The sequence below is a fragment of the Balaenoptera physalus genome (assembly GCF_965194825.1).
Source record: "Balaenoptera physalus genome assembly, chromosome: 3".
NCBI lineage: Eukaryota > Metazoa > Chordata > Mammalia > Artiodactyla > Balaenopteridae > Balaenoptera > Balaenoptera physalus.
In genome coordinates this window covers 18,022,564-18,040,521 of record NC_138890.1, presented here as the reverse complement: position 1 = coordinate 18,040,521, position 17,958 = coordinate 18,022,564, and the positions used below count along the sequence as shown (strand labels likewise).

The 17,958-nt window shown below is 52.7% G+C and overlaps 1 protein-coding gene across 2 annotated transcripts in view; it reads left to right on the top strand.

Moving 5' to 3' along the window:
- ADAMTS2 (ADAM metallopeptidase with thrombospondin type 1 motif 2) overlaps window positions 1-17,958 on the top strand; it is a 233,432-nt gene that overhangs the window by 139,000 nt on the left and 76,474 nt on the right. The gene's annotated exons all lie outside the window — the stretch shown is intronic.

Below are 17,958 nucleotides of genomic sequence, written 5' to 3'. Positions count from 1 at the left end.
GCAGCTGTGCTTGCCACGGTTTCCTGGTGGAGCTGCGGGATGAGTGACATGGTCACAGGGAGGCTGTCTGGGTCTACAGGTGAGAAAAGGTGACCCTCCCATCGATTTTGTTGAAGCTCAGTTTTCTCCCCTGCAAAGGGCAGGTGGAGGGGGCTGGTTCTGACTTGGCAAGGCTATCTACATGCTAAGGCAGTTTTCCAGAAACTCGTCATCTGTGTACCAGTTTTCTTAATTTTTCATCATACCCACATGGTATAGGCTGTGTATTTTCCTGTAAATCAACTGACTCTTTTTAAAACTTAAAATTATTTACAAAGGCAACCTCGCTTTATTGTAAAGGTAACCTAGAAGTAAAATGTAAAGCGATGTTATTCAAATCCAGCTAGACAAATCCGGCCTTCTGCCGGGTCTGCACCACAGCCCACGATGTTCAAATGGGAGATTAGTGTGTGTTAGAGAAGAGGACAGACAGACCGACACCCATCCGAGGTTTCTCCTTGAGGTAGTTAGAGGAAGTGAAGATGGAAGAGAGCATCCGTTTCTCCCTGTGAGGTTGGGCTCCTTAACTGGGTGACTGGGTGCCCCCTAAGCCTCCTGTGGCACCACGGGACACCTGCCCTGTCTACCCAATCCTGAGAGATTAAGCTGTTACCCCTCCCCTCATTCCAGCCCCTTCCACCCCAGAAGGTATAGGATGCTGACCTTGTAGAAAATGCAGTTCCTGCCTCTGCCCGGGGTGGTGTGGAGGTCCTGCCCCTCACTGCCTGGTGCCTCAGTTGAGCCCTGCTGGGAGAATATTAAGGGTTGGAGGGAGATGCAGTGGGCCTGCAACCAGGGCACGCTGTGGGCCGAGCATTGTGGGAGGAGTGGATTTGTGGAAGGAAGCCTGGGCTTGCAGGGGGCTGGAGGTGGGCAGGGAAGCCCAGGGGATAGGGAGCTCTAAAGCAGCAGAGCTGCTCCCCAGCCTGTCAGTGAACTGGGTCCTCCAGAGGTCCAGCTGCTGGCGAGCAGTGAGGGGGCAGGACATTTACTCCTGGCCTGGGTCTCAGCTCTGCTTCCTGGGCCATGGTGAGCCCCTGGGAACTCAGCTGGTCCTTGGGCAAGACCTCCCAGAGCCCTAGTGAAGAGATAGGTTAGGGGCAAGAAGGAGGATATGAGTGAGCTGGTCACTGGACCAGGAGACCCCTGCCTGCCGGCCTGTCTTGCTCTCCACCTGCCTTAGGTAAGTCATTGACCCTCTGGAATGCAGCCATCTCATCTGCAAAGCAGGGCCGAGGTCTGTTAACGTTTGCAGATGTTATTTTATTTTGGAGAGTGTTGTCACACTTAATCTCACTTATTTTTGAAAAGTACCTTTAATATAATAATAGTAATAATAATACCATGATGGCTACAAATATTGAGCTCTTAATATGTGACTCTGTGTGCCAGGCTTGTGCTAGTCACTTATCATGCATTATCTTTGGAAATCTTCACACTAACTCTATAAAATTGGTAGATATAAAATCTTGTCTGCCTTCAAAATATATGTCTTTCCCCAAGTATTATACTGCCCTCCAACCCAGTGGACAAAAGGACTGGTTGTGGAATTCGAGAGTCCTGAATCCTGGTAAAGGAAAACTACTTGTTTCTTCACACCGGAATTAGCATACACCCCACAGAGTAAGAGCTCAGTCTCCTAAGATGGGCCCCACTTCAAATGCCGAGCTCAACTCCCAGGTTGTCAGCTGTGCTTCTTACCAACCAGCTCCTCAGGTTCAATAATTTGCTAGACCAGTTCACGGAACTCAGGAAACCACTTTACTTACTATCATCGGTTTATTATAAAGCACACAACTGAGGAACAGCCAAGTGGAAGAATGCATGGGGCAAGGCATGGGGAAGGTGCGTGGAGCTTCCGTGGCCACTCTAGATGCACCACCGTCCCAGCAACTCGATGTGTTCACCAACCTGGAAGCTCTCTGAACTTCATTGTTTAGAGTTTTTATGGAGGTTTTATTTTGCAGGCATGATTGGTGAAATCACTGGCCATGGGTGATTGAAAATCTCCAGCTTTTCTCTCCTCCCTGAAACTTGGGGGTGGGGCTGAAAGTTCCAACTCTCTAATCATACGGTTGGTTCCTCTGGCTACCAACCCCCATCCTGAACTATCTAGGGACCCACCAAGAATCCCTTCATTAACATAAACTCAGGTAAGGTTGAAAGGGGCACATTATGAATAACAAAAGATTCTCCTCGCACCCCCATCATTAAGGAAATTACAGGTGTTTTAGGAGGTCTGTGCCAGGAACGAGGGGCAGAGACCAGATATAGATTTCTTATTATTTTGCACCTGGGTTACCCCTGACCCCACCACTACCAGGTATGCCACCGAGAATGGGCTTCAGTCTTCCAAGCCTTGGTTTTCTCATCTTTAAAATGGGCAACAATTTTCATCTTGAGTTGTCGGTGAGGATTAAATGAGATGATGAAGGTGAACGTGCTTCACAGTCTCTAAATAAATGTGTGAGTGTCTTCCTGAGGCTGGTGGATCAAATCCGCCTTTTCCCTGGTGTGGAGGGTCCCTCTGTCGCACACGCCTTATGCCCATGAGCTGGTAGGAGGAAGTCTAGAACTTTGTCTTGGTTTTGCCAGTTAACTTCAATTTATTCATTTATACCCCCGTGATCCAACTGTACCTCAATTTTGGATAAGGGTGTGGTTTGGTTAGTTTCTTGAAAAGCATGAGAAATATAAAAATTCTTAAATTGAAACAAATTTGATCATAACAGAAGGGGATTTTAGGAGATGAATCGGAGGAGCTGAGATAGAGTGCTTGGGCTGTGTCTTTTTTCCCCTGTTGCATCCGGCAAGTGGTGCTTGTTCCAGGCACAGCGGCTGGTCCTGCAGAAGCGGAGGGCCTGGTGGACACTCCTGGGCTCAGGGAGACACGGCAGTGGGGGGTATCTGTACCTCCAACCTGAGCTCCCACTGTAAGAGTGCAGTGTGGTTGAGGGAGATGAGGCCCCCTGCTTGGATCCTGTGTTGCCTTGACAATACCCTCTAAGGCTCAGTGTCTTCACCCAGGGTACGTGCACGCCCTGGGAAGAGTCCCTGGGGATGATCTAAGGCACATGAGCCCTTTGGTGGTCTTGGGGAGGAGGGGGATTGAGGAAGCAGGAATATTTGAGAAAAGATGAGCTTCTTTAGCAGTGCTGTCCAGTAGAACTTTCTGCATTGCTGGAAATGCTCTAATTCTGCGTGTCCAATACAACAGCCGCTAGCCACCCTGACCCTTGAGCGCTTGAAATGTGGCGTGTAATTGAAGAACTGAAATTTTAATTTAATTACGTTCCAATAGAATTTTTGTTTTAATTTTTTAAAAATTTTAATTATGAAAAAATATATAAAATTTACCATCTTCACTGTTTATAAGGGAGCAGTTCAGTGACATTAAGTATACTCACATTATTATGCACCCATCACCACCACCCATCTCCAGAACTCTCTTCATCTTACAAAACTGACGCTCTGTACCCGTTAAACAATAACTCCCATTGCCCCCTCTCCCCAGCCCTTGGGAAGCACCATTCTACTTTCTGCCTGCTGTGCCCTTCCTCTGAACTTGACCAGCACATGGCGCTAAATGGCGGTGTGGGTGGCCCTGGGTGTGGGGGCCTTTAGACCCGGTAGGTGCTGGCCCACCTGAAGCTGCAGCCAGAGCCCCATGAGACCCTACAAGGCCTGGCCAGAGTAGGGCTCCCTCTTCTTATAATCACACAGCTGGTCTTGGGGCTTCCCAGCATTTGGAGCCAAAGCAGCAACGTGGAGGACAGATGTGGCGGCAGCCGGCCCAGACTGTGCTCCAAGTGAGGCATTTGGTCAGCAGTGAGGACAGCCAGGACCAGGATGGAAGTATTCCCAGCTCCCAAGGCTCGGGGCCAGCCCTGGGCGGACAGTCTGTCCCCTGAGGGAGGTCACAGAGGCCCTGGGAGGAGGGCCTGGTGGGGGTCCCCATGGCAAAAGACCTGGGGAATGTGGGCTCCAAGGAGAAGCAGAGGCCAACGTGTCAGGCCAGGTGTCGGCATGGCTCAGCCCTGGCAGCTCTAAGCCAGCTTGGTCTCCCTCATCTTTCAGTTATTCTGCTTGCAGGACTCCCTTTGGGGTCTCTTCGTGGCAGACCCTGGGCTGGAACGTGGGTCCTGGTGTGACACCGACATTTCAGGTTCATCAAATATCCACATGCTCCCCTCCCTTCCATTTCCCAGCCTCCCTTGCACCTCATTTTTGGGGCTGTGTGGCTAGTTTTAGCTAACGGCCTATGTGGAAGGAAATGACATAGGTCGCCTCTTGGCCAAGGCAGTTGAGAGCCAGTGTGTCCACTCCCTCTCTCTCTCTCTCCCTGCCACAGTGACCTTGGAAGTCACATGTTCCAGTAGCTGCAGCCACAAAATAGGGCAGGGCCGCCCAACCTGCATAAGCCTGTGATGTGTGCAAGGAAACACACACCAGCCTTCACTGTATTAAGCTACTGAAATGTGGTAGATTCTCTGTTAACTGCAACACAGCCCATCCTATTCTAATACACACAGCTCCTGCCCATACAGTATGATCAGCAAATGTTTACTGGGCATCAACTCTATGTCAGCCGTGAAATAGGGCCAATGTGGGGAACAAGGGGCCCAAGTAAGAGGGGAAGTTGGAGACAAGGAAGGCCAGTCAATAGAGGGACTTGGATGTGACTCTAAGGGCAGTAGGAAATTGCTAGAGGTGCTACTTCCTTCCAACATTAATGGGCAAGACATTTAATGCCCTTTTTTCATAGGAAAATGGGAATTATTCCATCCCTCTTTCCATCTCAGACTCTGGAGGGTCAGAAGGGTTGGAAATATTTGCTGAGCATTTCGAGAGAACCACCTGGATGTAGAAAGGGTCTCATGGTGTTCAGAACCCTCCCACCAACCCATTCAAGCACCTCTTTCGAGGTCCAGTTTCCTTCTTTTCTTCCTCAAATCTAGAAAAGTAACATTCTTTGTTTATTAAAATATGCTGTATTTAACATGTACCATATACTATTTATGATGGAAAATTAGAATATATTCATATAGGTTTGTGAATGTTTTCTCCTATCAATAATTGCCTAGTACTTCATTTTAATGATGGCATAACATTGCACCACGTGACTGTAGCATACTTTTTAGGTAATTGATTATTTATATGACTCATGTAACAAAATTTATTTCCCTTTTAGATCTTAATTTGGCCACTAAGAGTAATGAATATCATTATAGCTGAAACTATTACTCATCCTTTACTATTTCCTTAAACTAAGTTCCTAAAGGTACAATTCTTGGTCAGTAGTTATGTGCAGTTTAAAGCTTTCTATGTCAGAAAGTTTTCTGTTCATTTTCACCTATTCATGTTCCATTGAGTAAATGCCCATCTCCTCACCTCTTCACACTGCCAAATCCTTTTTAGCTGTGGCAGTTTGATAGCTACAACAGGGATATACTTTTTGTTGTAAGGTGTAGGTATTTGATGGTAATGAGGTCCCATTTAAAAATATATATATTTTTTAAAACAGTGATCATCTTGTATTTTTATGATTGACCTATTCATGTTCTTTATGCCACTGGGACTTTAGCTTCTTTTGTGTTAATCCGAAGAACTGTTATATTGAAATAAGTTAATTTTTTGTCTGATGTTTGCGTGGGAAATGTTTTCCCCAGTTTTGTTGTTTGCCTTTTGTTTTATTTTGTTTGGGATTGGTTTGTTGATTGCTTACATTTTTGTGTGTAGTCGTGTCCTGAGATCTTTTCCTCCCTGGTTTTTCCCTTGGGGGCTGTCGTTGGCATTTCATGCCCTCTCCAGAAGTTAATCTTCTGGAGTTTCTTTCTGGTTGCCCCCAACAGTGACTCCCATGGCCTGTTGTCAGCAGTATCATTTCCCAAACCCCAGCCCTCACTGACCACCTGACCATTCTTGCTGTGCATTCAGCTGCGGCAACCCCACACCCAGAATGTCTCCTGGGTACAAAACTCCCGGGGCCAAGTGCAAATTGAAAATGTGGTTCTCTTATTCAAAGAGCAGGAAAAAGTGTCATAAAAGGTACATATACAAAGCCTTTTCCTTTCGTATACAGTCTTTCAACTTGTCAAGATTAAAAAATTTTTCTATTTATTATTACTCTAAGTGAAGAAAAATTAGGATTTTTAATTATAATCATGCATTTTACCATTCATCTTTATATTGTACAAGGCCTGTTTTAAATGCAGATATTAGAACATTTAACTAGCATGGGGAATCACCAAAATTAAACAGATTTGTACTTTATGGCTTGTGCCCGAAGGGCAGGCTGACCAGAAGTTCAGACAAAGCACCAACCAGACTTAAGAAGGTTGGGAGGAGGAAGAGAGGCCCCCCGGGAGTGGAGCCATGAGGGAGCACTCCCTGAGGGTCCCCGGTCCTGGCCAGCGATGCAGGGTGTGCCCTCGGGGCCTGACAGCTGCCTGTCCTGTCTCCCGACAGCTGCCACTGAAAGAACACAGGGCATCTCCCCTTCCCACGGGCCGACCGCCCCAACCCAGGTCATGCCCTGCGCCAAGATGTTCCAGGGCACATGTGTCCACCTGACCCTCCCTGCACCTGCATGCAGGCCCCTGCAGTGGTCACTGAGTGGGGAGTAGGAAGCCAGGAGCCTGTCCTGTGGAAGTGGGACCACGTGTGAGCCAAGGCTTCCCTGTCCCAGCAGATTTCACTCACAAAACACAAATTCAAAGGTAAAATGATGAATTTCAAGATGGTAACCACAGAGCGTTAAGCCCAAGTGCAGAGCCCTCCTGGGTGTGGGCCCTGGTCACTCGCCCCTGAACCCAGGAACCTGAGCCTGTGCTTCTTGCCTCAGGGCCCGTTCTTATGGCCCATCCCCATCCTCTACTCGTCTGGAGGCTCAGCTCAAATCTACCACCGCTCTCGGCTCTCTGCCCAGATGAAGAAAGCTGGTGCCTTCTGAGCACTGAGGCCAGGCTGTGGGCTGAGGCCTCATCCCTTGGGGCCCTCTGCACTGATTTTTACCTCTTGTACACCGTAGCCTTGAGATTGCTGGCAAACCCAGGATGAAGCCCTGTGTCCTGGGCCCAGGGTCCTTTAACCTGGCCAGAGAGGCTGGGACCCCTTGGGGAAGGCTGCCGGAGAGCCTCATCCACATTTGAGGGAGAAGGGGGGTCTCGATCCCACCACCAGTAGGCTGTGAAGATGGAGCTGGGAGCACTGGCAGATGTGCGGCCCCTCCAGCCATGCTGGCTCCTCCAGGGCCCATGCCCCATACTGCTGCTGGGTCCCGCCTTGGTCCCCTACTTAGGTGTGCCTCTCCGGCGCTGGCCTCCCCCTGCCGCCATCCCGTTCCTGCTCCTCCCGAGTCTTCAACTCTGGCTCATCTTCTGACCTTCACCAGGCTCAGCCCTGAGGACAAGGAACTCCCCCCTGCCAGGGCCCCCCTCTACACTGGGAACTGCGGTCCTGTGGACCCCTCTTCCTTGGAAACGGGCTTCCTGCCTTGCCTGGAGCTCCCAGGCTGGGAGGCAGTCAACACTCCTGAATGCGCCTGCTGCTGACTCTGGTGCCAGCCCTTGAGCTAGTCTGTGCTTGCAAACTCAGCGCTGTGGCGGTGCGAGCCTGGCACCCCAAGGAGCCATGCAGTGACGCAGCCCTCATGTTCGCGGCACCTCCAGTTACCTTGTCAGGCGTGGACAGTGGGTCTTCTCTGGGCTCAGGTGAATGGGAGGCCAGGGAGGAATGCCTTCGGGGAAGACTCGAGAGCCATTATTAAAGTAATATGTTTACAAATGCACTTTTAAAAGTAAAACCTATTCATGCCAAGGCTTCAAGAAATATAAAACTTAGGCACAAGACTAGTGCTTCCTATATGGCTTGTAGCATTTAACTAAAGCATTAATTTCAATCCTACTCTTCCCTGAGCAACCAAAGGCCTTGGTGGTTGCTCGGCCTCTCAGGATCCGTAGAGACCTAGCGCTGCTGCCTGACTGAGCTGTTGGTCCGCTTGCACTCCTTCTAGATGTGAGGCAGGCCAGTGTGTTGGGGGATGACCTGCCCCAGAAGACGGCTCTTTGCTCCTGGGAGCACGTCCCCTCAGGAGGCCTGCCAGAGGCTGCTGAGGCCACGGTACAGATGTGAGGTGTCTTCCCCTAAAGTGCCGCTTTTTCCAAATGGCAAGCATTTTAAAACATCAATTTTATATGAAAGTAAACTGGGACATATTACTGAGTTAAAGCAAAATTCGCCTGAATTTTTCAAGATAAACTGGAGCATCTAAAGAAGGGTTGCCAAAACTATAGCCCAAATCCGGCCCATCATCTGTTTTTGAAAATAAAGTTTTATTGGGACGTGGCCATGCCATTCATTTATGAATTGTCTGTGGCTGCTTTTGTACTACAATGGTGGAGCTGAGTAGTTGGGACAGAGACCATACGGCCCACGAAGCCACTGTCTGGCTCTCAAGAAGTATTCGCTATCAGGGTGTAAAGAAATCTTCTACTTGCTTAGTGCCCACCTTGAGCTGTGGCCCCAGCACTTTATAGTTGCATTTGCCTCCCACTGTTGTCAGTGCACGTAGGCATACGTGTTAGGGAAGCGTTGAGCATAGAATGAGGACCAGCTATGGAGTCAGAAGCAGTTGCATCCTAATCCTGGCTTTTACCCACCTGGCCAAGTTCCTGCCTTGCCCTGAACTTGGTTTCCTCATCTTTAAACCTCCCACACACTCTGATCCAGAAAGACCGGCACACTCACTGACAAGAGGTACCCCCCGGAGACAAGCTCCCTCTCTCCCTCTTCAGGCCTCTGAGCCCCTGCAGCCAGAGCAACCCTTTCTTGCTGGCCATTGCAGGGATCTCACACTTGAGCTGAGCTCCACCCTCTGCCTGCTCAGACCCCAGCCCACCCCCACCCCAGCTTTGCCAGCTGAATGGGTCTGTGAGGTCACTTTGGGGATTCTTTTTAAAGCAACTGAGTGAGCATTTTAAAACAACATAGTAGGAGGAGCAAGATCTCTGGGCCAGCAGAGCTGCCCCTCCCACCTGGGCTAATTGCTCATGTTCTGGAAGAATTCCTGCCCCATCCCCTCCACCCCAAGCATCTCGTCTGTCAGGGGCAGACACACTCCTTAGGCTCATGGAGAACGTGGGATCCAAAGGGGCTTCTGAGCTTTCAGAGCCGACGCCATACCCTTTGACCCTTCCTAGTGTGGGATCAGTCCTCTGTACAGTATGTTCTTAAACATTTTTTATTGAATGATTTCTGTCTGTGCCAGGATTCAGATATTTTCCCTCTTTTCTTTTCTAATTTAATCCAGAAATTGGCCTGGGCTCACCAAAGCCTTGCCAGGATTTGCAAACAATCAGAGGCACATGGGCTCCAGTTCTCATCAACTTCCAAGAATGCTGGGGACACGTGGTGATGGTGGGGAAGGCAGCGACAGGACAGGAATGTTTTCTGCTGTCTTGGGGGTGATCTCGTGAACTGGCCACAGAGCTGCAAACCTGCCAGGGGGAAAACGCAGACCCAAGTCCCATTCACGTGTCTCTGGCTCTGGTTCCTGGGGAAGAGAAAAACATCTCTGAAACCGGACACTAAAACTTGGTTCCCTTAAGCTGAAGGGAAGCAAGCAGGGCTCCCGGGGCAAGAGGGACACATTTGGGTTTGGGCCTGGCCATAGCAAAGGATGTGAGGATGGGGAGAAGAAGTTCCCACTGTCATACGGCAGCTCCCCAGGCCCCAGGGTCTGCTGGTGCTGTGGCCACAGCCGGACGTTCCTGGCGCTGTTCCTGTTCCTCATGCTTGTCCCGCTGGCCTGAGAGCATGGCCCTGTGTGCCACCAGGAAGTACGACTATCAGGGCCAGCAGTGTGTGAGGCTGATACAGTACTTAGAAGAGGGCAGCGCTCTCAGATGCTGACAGGAACCAGGCAGGAGGCCTAATCAGGGTGTCCAGGCTGTGGAGAATAGGGAGTGGTGGAGACTGGGGCGACAGGAGAGGCTACACCTCTGGAGAGCCCCTCCTGGGTTCCATTCACTTGTGGTCATTTGGGAATAAACAGGCACACTCTTGTGAGTTCCCCACCCCACCCCGCCGAGAAGCTGGAAATCCAACTTTTACAGGAAATCTAATTACTTTTCAACGTTGGCAACAAATTGAAATTAAGACCTCATACTGCACTAGTGAATCAGAACGTGACTGGCCGGTCAGCGGGTGGATTGTTCCTTCAGGCCTAGAAGAAAGGAAGCGACTGCCTGCCCTGCCCTGCTGTGTGCCGTGATGGGGGATAATTAGTGCCACCTCCTAGGGCTGTTGTGAGCATGGCTTAAGTTAAACACCAGAAAAGTGCTTAGTGGCGCTCTGGGCACATGCAGAGCATGCCTCAAGTGTGAGCTGTCCCCGGTCATGTATTCGCTCCTTGGGCGCTCTCAGAACGCTGGTCTAAATGGGCCCCACTCTGGGCACTGGGGTGCAGAGGCGGGCAGTCGTGTCCCTATGCTCAGAGAGATTGGAGCACGGGAGGGGTGGGGCGCAGGGCAAGGAATACGTGATTTCATCCCGGTTAATATGCCTGCTGATCACGCAGGTACCACAGGGTCACAGGGAAGGGCGCCTCAGATGAGGGCCCCTCGCGCTGCCCCTAATGCAGAGGCGGAGTTGACCAGGAGGGGAGCATGGTGTAAAGGCTCAGCGGCATCTCCACATCACAGTGCAAGGTTGGGCCCGACCGGAGTGTAGGGTGCTTGGGGAGAGGCAGGAATGAGGTTGGCAAAGCCTTCTGTGCCGGGCTAAGGGGCCTGGGATCCACCAACATACTGTCAGGGGAGTCATGAGTTTGCTTTGGGGTCTAAAGAGACAGAAACATCTCTCTTAGGGAGTTTGGGGTTCATGCCTTTTACTATTGGAAATGCCTCTCCCTATGGCCTAATGAGGCTGACTTTTCACAAATGCTGGCCTCAGGCAAGGAGGCACTTATATGATGGCTTTATGTTGCCCCAGTGTCCCTGTGGGGTTCCCTTTCCTGGGTAAGGTCACTGAGGCTCAGAGAGGCTGGGTGGCACAGGTAGAGTGTGGCAGATGGGATTCCCATACCTGTGTGGCCTGGGTACCATTCCTCTCCACGCTGCCCACGGCCCCGACTGTCTTTTCCATCTATGACTCTCCTGGCTTTTCCCCTTGGCTTCTTCATCTGTTGTGTCTTCCTGTTCTCTCTAGGGTTTGCTCACCCACCCACCCACTCATTCACTTAGTGCATGTCTCTAGGACACCCGCTATGTGCCAGACAACAGTTCTAGGTGCTGGGAATGTCGTGTGAGCAGCCCTGAGGCCCTGCCTGCATGAAGTCACATTCCAGTGGGGACGGGGGTGGACAGTAGGTGCCCCCTCCTCCCAGGGGTGATGATGCAGGCGGAGAACGTTCTGATGGGGGGAGCCGAGGCCCGTCCTCACCTCTGCCTCTTCTTCCCTGAAGTGTGCGGCACTCTCCTGCCCCCTGGACTCCCCCACACCTCCCTCCCCACTCTGGGAGGCCCCCCGACAGCTGACGAGGGAAGCCTCAGAGCAGCCTGTCCTTGGCCTCCCTGGGGGAGCTGGCAGTTATCAAAGCAGGAGTGAGAGTCCCCAGAACGAGGAGGGCCGGGTAGTGTCACTCCTTGGTGACAGCTCTGGGCAGCTGCAGAGCTTGTCTCCCGCAAGCTCCAGCAAGGAGGTGACAGCCGAGCCAGAAGAGCAGAGAACACTGCTTCCCGTCTGGCTGTCCCTCCCATCCAGGAGCCTCCTTGGCTGCCCCCTGTGCTGCGGGAGTTGCAGCTGAGTGACCCTTGAGTTCTCCTCCACTGCCCAGGGGGCCCTTTGGTGGCATGTCTCAGGGGGGTTAGGGGTTCACACAAAGATGCCAGAAATTTAATGTCAGATTCAGAGGGTCCGCTTACCTGGTTTTGCATGTTCAGCACCTGGCGAAGAGCCAGGCACAGAGTAGGTGTTGAGGAAATGTCTTGTGAATAAACAAATCAATGAGTAAATGAATTCTTATAGAGTGACTGTGGTCCCACCGACTCCCATAAAAAATAGGCTCTATCTGGGACTTTCCTGGTGGTCCAGTGTGTAAGACTCTGTGCTCCCAATGTAGGGGGCCCGGGTTCAGTCCCCGGTCAGGGAACTAGATCCCACGTGTATGCTGCAACTAGGAGCCCACATGCTGCAACTAAAAGATCCCGCATGCCGCAACTCAGACCCAGCGCAGCCAAAATAATAAATAAATAAATATTTTTTAGAAAAATAGGCTTTATCTGTCCATGGAAAAGAAGTACCAGTAGCATAAGTGTTCTTGGCCCTTCTTCCTTGATGCTCAAGGCTGTTTGTCTCCACCATAGATGCTGGAAGTTTGAATCACCAGGTCGTAGGAATGTACAGTTTTAATTTCAGCAGATTTGCCAAATTGCTCCCCAAAGCCTTTGCCCTGGTTCCCATGCATGCTCACGTGGGTGAATCTCCCAGTTTCTCTGAGCCTCTGTTCCCCAGTAGGTAAATGGGGGTAGTAATGCTCACTTGCAGGGTGCAGGAGGTGAAATGTAGTGCTGTGAGGAGGCACTTGGCACAGGTCTGGGAAGGTCAGAGCTGACCAACGAGGTGCAGCCCTTGTTCCTTCATCCACGACATCTGCCAGACCAGCCCAGCTCTTGTCCTCGAGAAGCTTGGCTCTCTTGGGGACACACTGGCTTGCCTTAGCGCAGCCGGAAGGACAAGGGCCTGGCTGGGGAGGTCAGAGTCGAGGTGAGCCTTGAGCTGGTTGACCACAAGTTGGCACTTCCGAACACCTGGACAAGGTGGGGAGGGTGCAATTCTGTGTAGACCTTCAGTGTGTCCCGGGAACGGGAGGCCTGGAGTGGGACAGGCATGGGGGTGCAGGGCAGGGAGGCCTCGGAGGGTAGAGCTGGCCAGAACGGGGGAGCTTGGATTGATCCTGAAGCTTTGGGAGCCAGCTGGGTTCTAGGCATTGAGGATGCAACAGCTAAGGATGCAGAAGAGCCCCCAGCTCTCAGCGGACACAGACAGGCCCAGTGGAGGGAGGTGGCAGTTAGCAGACTAACAAACAAATGAAGGGATATGAGGCCGTGATGGTGCAGCAGAGGGAACGGGCTGGAGGAGAGCAGCATCCAAGTGAGCCTAGCAAGTTCTGGCGGAATGTCCCCTGTACGCGGCAGAGTGAGTGGGAGGCAGCCAGGTGCGGGGGTGGGGCAGTCCTCATGCCTAGCAATGAGACGGGCCCTGGGGGCTCCCGTGGCCCTTCTGACCCTGAAGTGACCTGGGGCAGGTACTTGCGTGTCCGAGAACTCAGCCCCTCTGCCTTTGGTTCTGGGCTCCCTGTGCAGCAGGGTACGTTCATCCATCTTCTCAGCTGCCTATTTGTTCTCTTCTTCCACGCTTCCGGGCGCCCGTTCCCAGCCTGGGCCCAGGTGGTTAACACACTGCCCTGCCCGGGGACAGAGGCTGGCAAGAGAGTGCGGCGACTCAAACAGAATCTCGTGGTGCGAGGGGCCGTGTGATGCATGGAGGACAGGAGTGTTTCCCACTGTGTTCCGAGGTGACTCCTTACATTCTGGGTGTTAGGAATCGTGCCGAGGGATTTCACTCTGGAGGAGGGCTATATTCGCAGCAGACAGCTCTGGCAGTGAGCTGTGGTGCTGCAAGGAGGGTCGCTCTGAAGCTTGCGAATTTTGCTGGGAGGTTCACCTTTCCTGGTGAGCCCCTTGCCTTTGCCAGAGGCACAGGTGACAGTGTGAACGGTCAGGGTTTCCTTAGTCTGTTCTGTGTCAGTGCCTGGTAGGCAGGATCCCTCCCTTCTTCCTCATCACGTGGGGGACCCTGGGGCCCTAGTGGCAGTGGGGAGAGGCTGGCCTGAATCCTCGCCGTTTTTGCTGTCAGGTCTGGCCCCAGACTCTTCACCTGGACTGCTCAGGTATGCTGAGCCCCACCTGGTCCAGGTCTGGTGCCGTGAAGACCCATCCACTCTGAAGCCTCTCCCACCCCAACCAGTGTAGGCAGGAGCTTCTGAAGCCCACACTCACCTCTCAGGGGCTGGGGGGGGGGCGGTTCCAGGCCACTACTGAGGCCAGTTTACTCACAGGAGCCCCTCCCGTTTCTCACCTCCTGCTAGAGCCACCTTGGGAGGGCACTCTGCTCTTGCGATGTGGTCTCATCTTAGGGTCCAAGTGGGGAGCAGGGCCCGTAGCTCTCAGGATCTATGTTTGACCCTAAAGGTGTGTGAGGAGCAGCAGCAGGGGTTGGGGGCCATAACCCTGGGTCTGACTTCCTGCCTCTCCTCAGCCTCCTCCCCTAACCTACATCAACCAGGGCAGTTGCTTCTCCCCTGTTCCCCTCCCCAGGGACCTCCCAGGTGCCATGGCCCCCCTCCCCATGGTGGCATTTTCCCTCTTTCTTTCCTTGGGTCACATGGTGATAGGGAAGCAGAAGAATATGAATTATAGGAGGGACGAAAAATCATAGTTTTTTCAAATGACATGCTGGTGCCCAGTTGCTCACATCACAGGGGTGGGGTCGTGCTCACAGGCCCCGAGACAGGGATGGGGTGGGGGGCCGGTGAGGATGCCATGAGGTGTCGCCACCAGGGGCCTCCCTGGGGTGCTTCCTCTGGAGGAGACTCCAAGCCGGACCCTCAGGGCTCTGGTCAGGGAGGGCTGAGGAGCTCATGGGTGACATCCCAGGGCTCACCAGGGCCAGGGCCGCTGCCAACAGGAATCAAGATCCCTGCCTTCTCTCTGCTGCTTCCTGTCAGCGCCCTCCAAACTGGCCTTGGGGGGACAGTGGGCTCTAGCCTTTGGCCTCAGATGAGTCATTCTGTGTCCTGCGGCCTCAGCAGGGTCCGTCCTGCCCTGTTCTGCAGCATTATCCCTTTCTGATGAGTTCTCGGGTGGTGAGTGGGAAGGTTGGGCCCCAAGTGGTGGTGTGGCTGGTGGTTACCCTGTGGTGGAGCTGGCAGGGAGAACCCCAGGTCTGGGTCACACACGGATACCTGGTGAGTCCCGGCACGGGCTCTGGAAAACAACCTGGCTGTGCCCTGCGGTCCAGGCAGGCCTTTCCCGGTGGCCCTGAGGAGAGCCCAGGGTGGGCCCAGAGAAAGGACTCAGGGTATTTGACCTTCTGTCATTTGATGACGGCTCTACTGAGTCTGTGCTGTGTGCCTGGGATTTTGCTGGATGCTTTAAATATAGTGTTGAGGTCGGTCCTCGATACAGCCTGAGGGGCTAGAACTAGTATTGCCTCCATTTCACAGATGAGGAAACTGAGGCTCAAACAGGCAAAGTACCAAGCCCAAGTCACAGGGTAAGATGGCGGCCGAGCCCACCCTGGAACCCATGCAACCTGACGAAGTGACGAGGTATGGGCAGCTTCTTGGAAGTAATCGGCGCCAACATGGGCAGTTGTTTAAGACAGCTTTGTTCCTTCATTTGCACAGTAAACATTTGTTGAGCCTCCAACCTAGATTCTGGGCATCGACCTACTTGCCTGGGGGTGGAGGAGCCCGTCCCCACCCTGGGGACCTGCAGAGATGTCCCCAGGCCCAGGAGAGTGTGGCCTCATGCAGGATTGGGGACTGAACGGTTTCACCTTTGTGAGAGGAGTCACAGTGGGGGTCCTGGGGGCTGAAGAAGGGGCTCCACCTGCCTCCCATTTTTGTGCACAGTACGACCTTAGTAATTCCTGTCCTTCCCATTTGCATTTCATGACAGTTTGATATTTTGAGCAGAGGCCAGTTTGTTCTTGCTTTGCCTATGAAGCATTTGCTGAGAAACGAGTGGTAAAGAAGATCTGCAAAGGGAATGTTTATTCTCACAATGAGACTGGGCTTTTGCAGTCCCGTTTATGTGTCATGAGATGGACACGAATGAAAATACTCACTGGAAGCCCACAGACTTTCTGCCCCAGGTTCTACAGCACTTTCTTCACCTCCACCTCCACCGTGGCGGTCCAAGCCTTCTCCTGGGGGGCTCAGAGAGACCAGCCTTCTTCCCAGTTATGTCAAGGGTTCCTGGAGAAGCCACAAAGCAAAACGGGCTACGTGCCTACCTCCTGAGGCCTCACGACTGACTCCTCCAGGCCTGGCTTCTCCCCCCAGGGTGCTCGGGCTCCTTCTTAGTTGCCAAAGCTTGGCTCAAGGGAAGAGGTGGTAACTCTCCTGAAAGTTGGGCGTAAGGGTTGGGAACCCAAACAGCCCCTCTGCCCCTACCTGCCTCAGTAGGAGCCCCACGACCTGGACCAGCCCCCCTCTGTCCTGACCTGTCCCTCCACCCTGGCAGGGGAGAAAGTCACCTCTGCCCAGCAGCCTCAGGGCACCTGCCAGGGCTCACTGGTCGCCCAGGGCAGAACTCTGCCACAAAGAAAGCAAACTTTTACATTATCATGCAGAGCCTGTGTCCTTCCTTATTGTCTATTCCAGAACAGAAACTTGGCTGCATCTTTGCATAAGCAAAAGGCGCATTACGATGTATTTCCCCAAACAAGAGAGCTCTTGGCCTCTCTCTGCAGAGAGAAGGGCTGCGGCTTTGAACCTTTTCCCCAAGGTTTAAAGATTCCAGGATCAATTTCTCAGACAGGGCTCAAGGACGTTGTCCCTGCTTCCCCTCCTCCTGCGGTCTGGGCAGAGGTGAGCACACAGGCCTCGGGAGGGCAGGTGGGGGTGGGGAGGCACTTGGGCACTTAGCTGGGTTTTTGATCATTACAGGGCATCGTGCACCCTGCTGCTGTCACACATTTTGCCCATTTCCTCTTGTTGCACGTTTACCAACGTTATTCACTCATTCGCCCATTCAGAACTCTTTACTGAGCACCTACTGTGTGCTCGACACTGCTAGGGACACAGCAGTGACCGAGGAGGAGGGGTGCCTCCACATCAAGTGCATAGTCCAGTCCGGGAGCAACTACTTTAAGGGCTCACTTTGAACAGGAGACAGTCGTGCTGGGGAGGAGGATGAGAAACCAGAGGGCACAGCAAGTGCAAAGGCCCTGAGGTAGGGACGGGCTCCCTGCGTAAGGAGCTCACAGGTCAGTGACTGGACCATGGTGAGCAAGGTGAGGGCAACCTGAGAAGAGGGAGCAGGACTTTGATTTTATCCCAGTTGCAGTGGGAGGGACCTGTGGTGGCAGTAGGGGGAGGGTACCAAGGTGGTAACTGCCCTCCTCCTTTGAAATACATCGATTGCTCTTTGTTTTTTCAAATGCTCTTGTATTTCAAGAATTCAGAAGCTGGAGAGGGAACTCCAGGTATGAACCATCGCACAAGCAGCGGGAGAGGGCAGCTGGCTTCCGAGAAGGCAGAGCTGTCAGGAGTGAGGGTTCCTGGAGGAAAGTAGCTGAAGTGGAGCTCGGAGAAGCCAGCCAGGGCCAGCTTAGAGAGGGCCCCAAGTGCCAGGCTGAGGGCTGAGGCCTGTTCCTGAAGGCACCGGGGAGCCATTGAGGGTTTCAGGCAGAGGAAGCAGGAGGTCAGACCTTTCCTGAGTGGCGACCATCGTGAAGAACGATGCGTGGCGGGGAGGGGGGACACGAGGTGGGAAGGTGCTGCTTCCTTGTCTGCCTGTGGAGGAGATGGAATGGGAGTCAGGGGAGGAAGGGGAGTTGGGAGGGAGATGTTTGGATGCAGCCTTCTGTCTTTGTGGCTCTTTGTGCCATGTCTGTTAGCTCTCTGCTTGGCAGAAATGTTGTAGCTGTGTCCCTATTATGGAGGCAAGTGTTTTACTGGGCATCTTACTTATTCCCGGGGGTCTCTACACCACAGCGGGCCCTGCTGGCTTCTGGCCTCACCGGCAGCATCCTGTGGAGAGTGGGATGCAGCTGGCCTCAGGGGGCTATGGCAATTTCACAGCCCCCTGAAAAGTTGGCGTGGCCCTGGCGGGGCAGGACAGGGCCCAC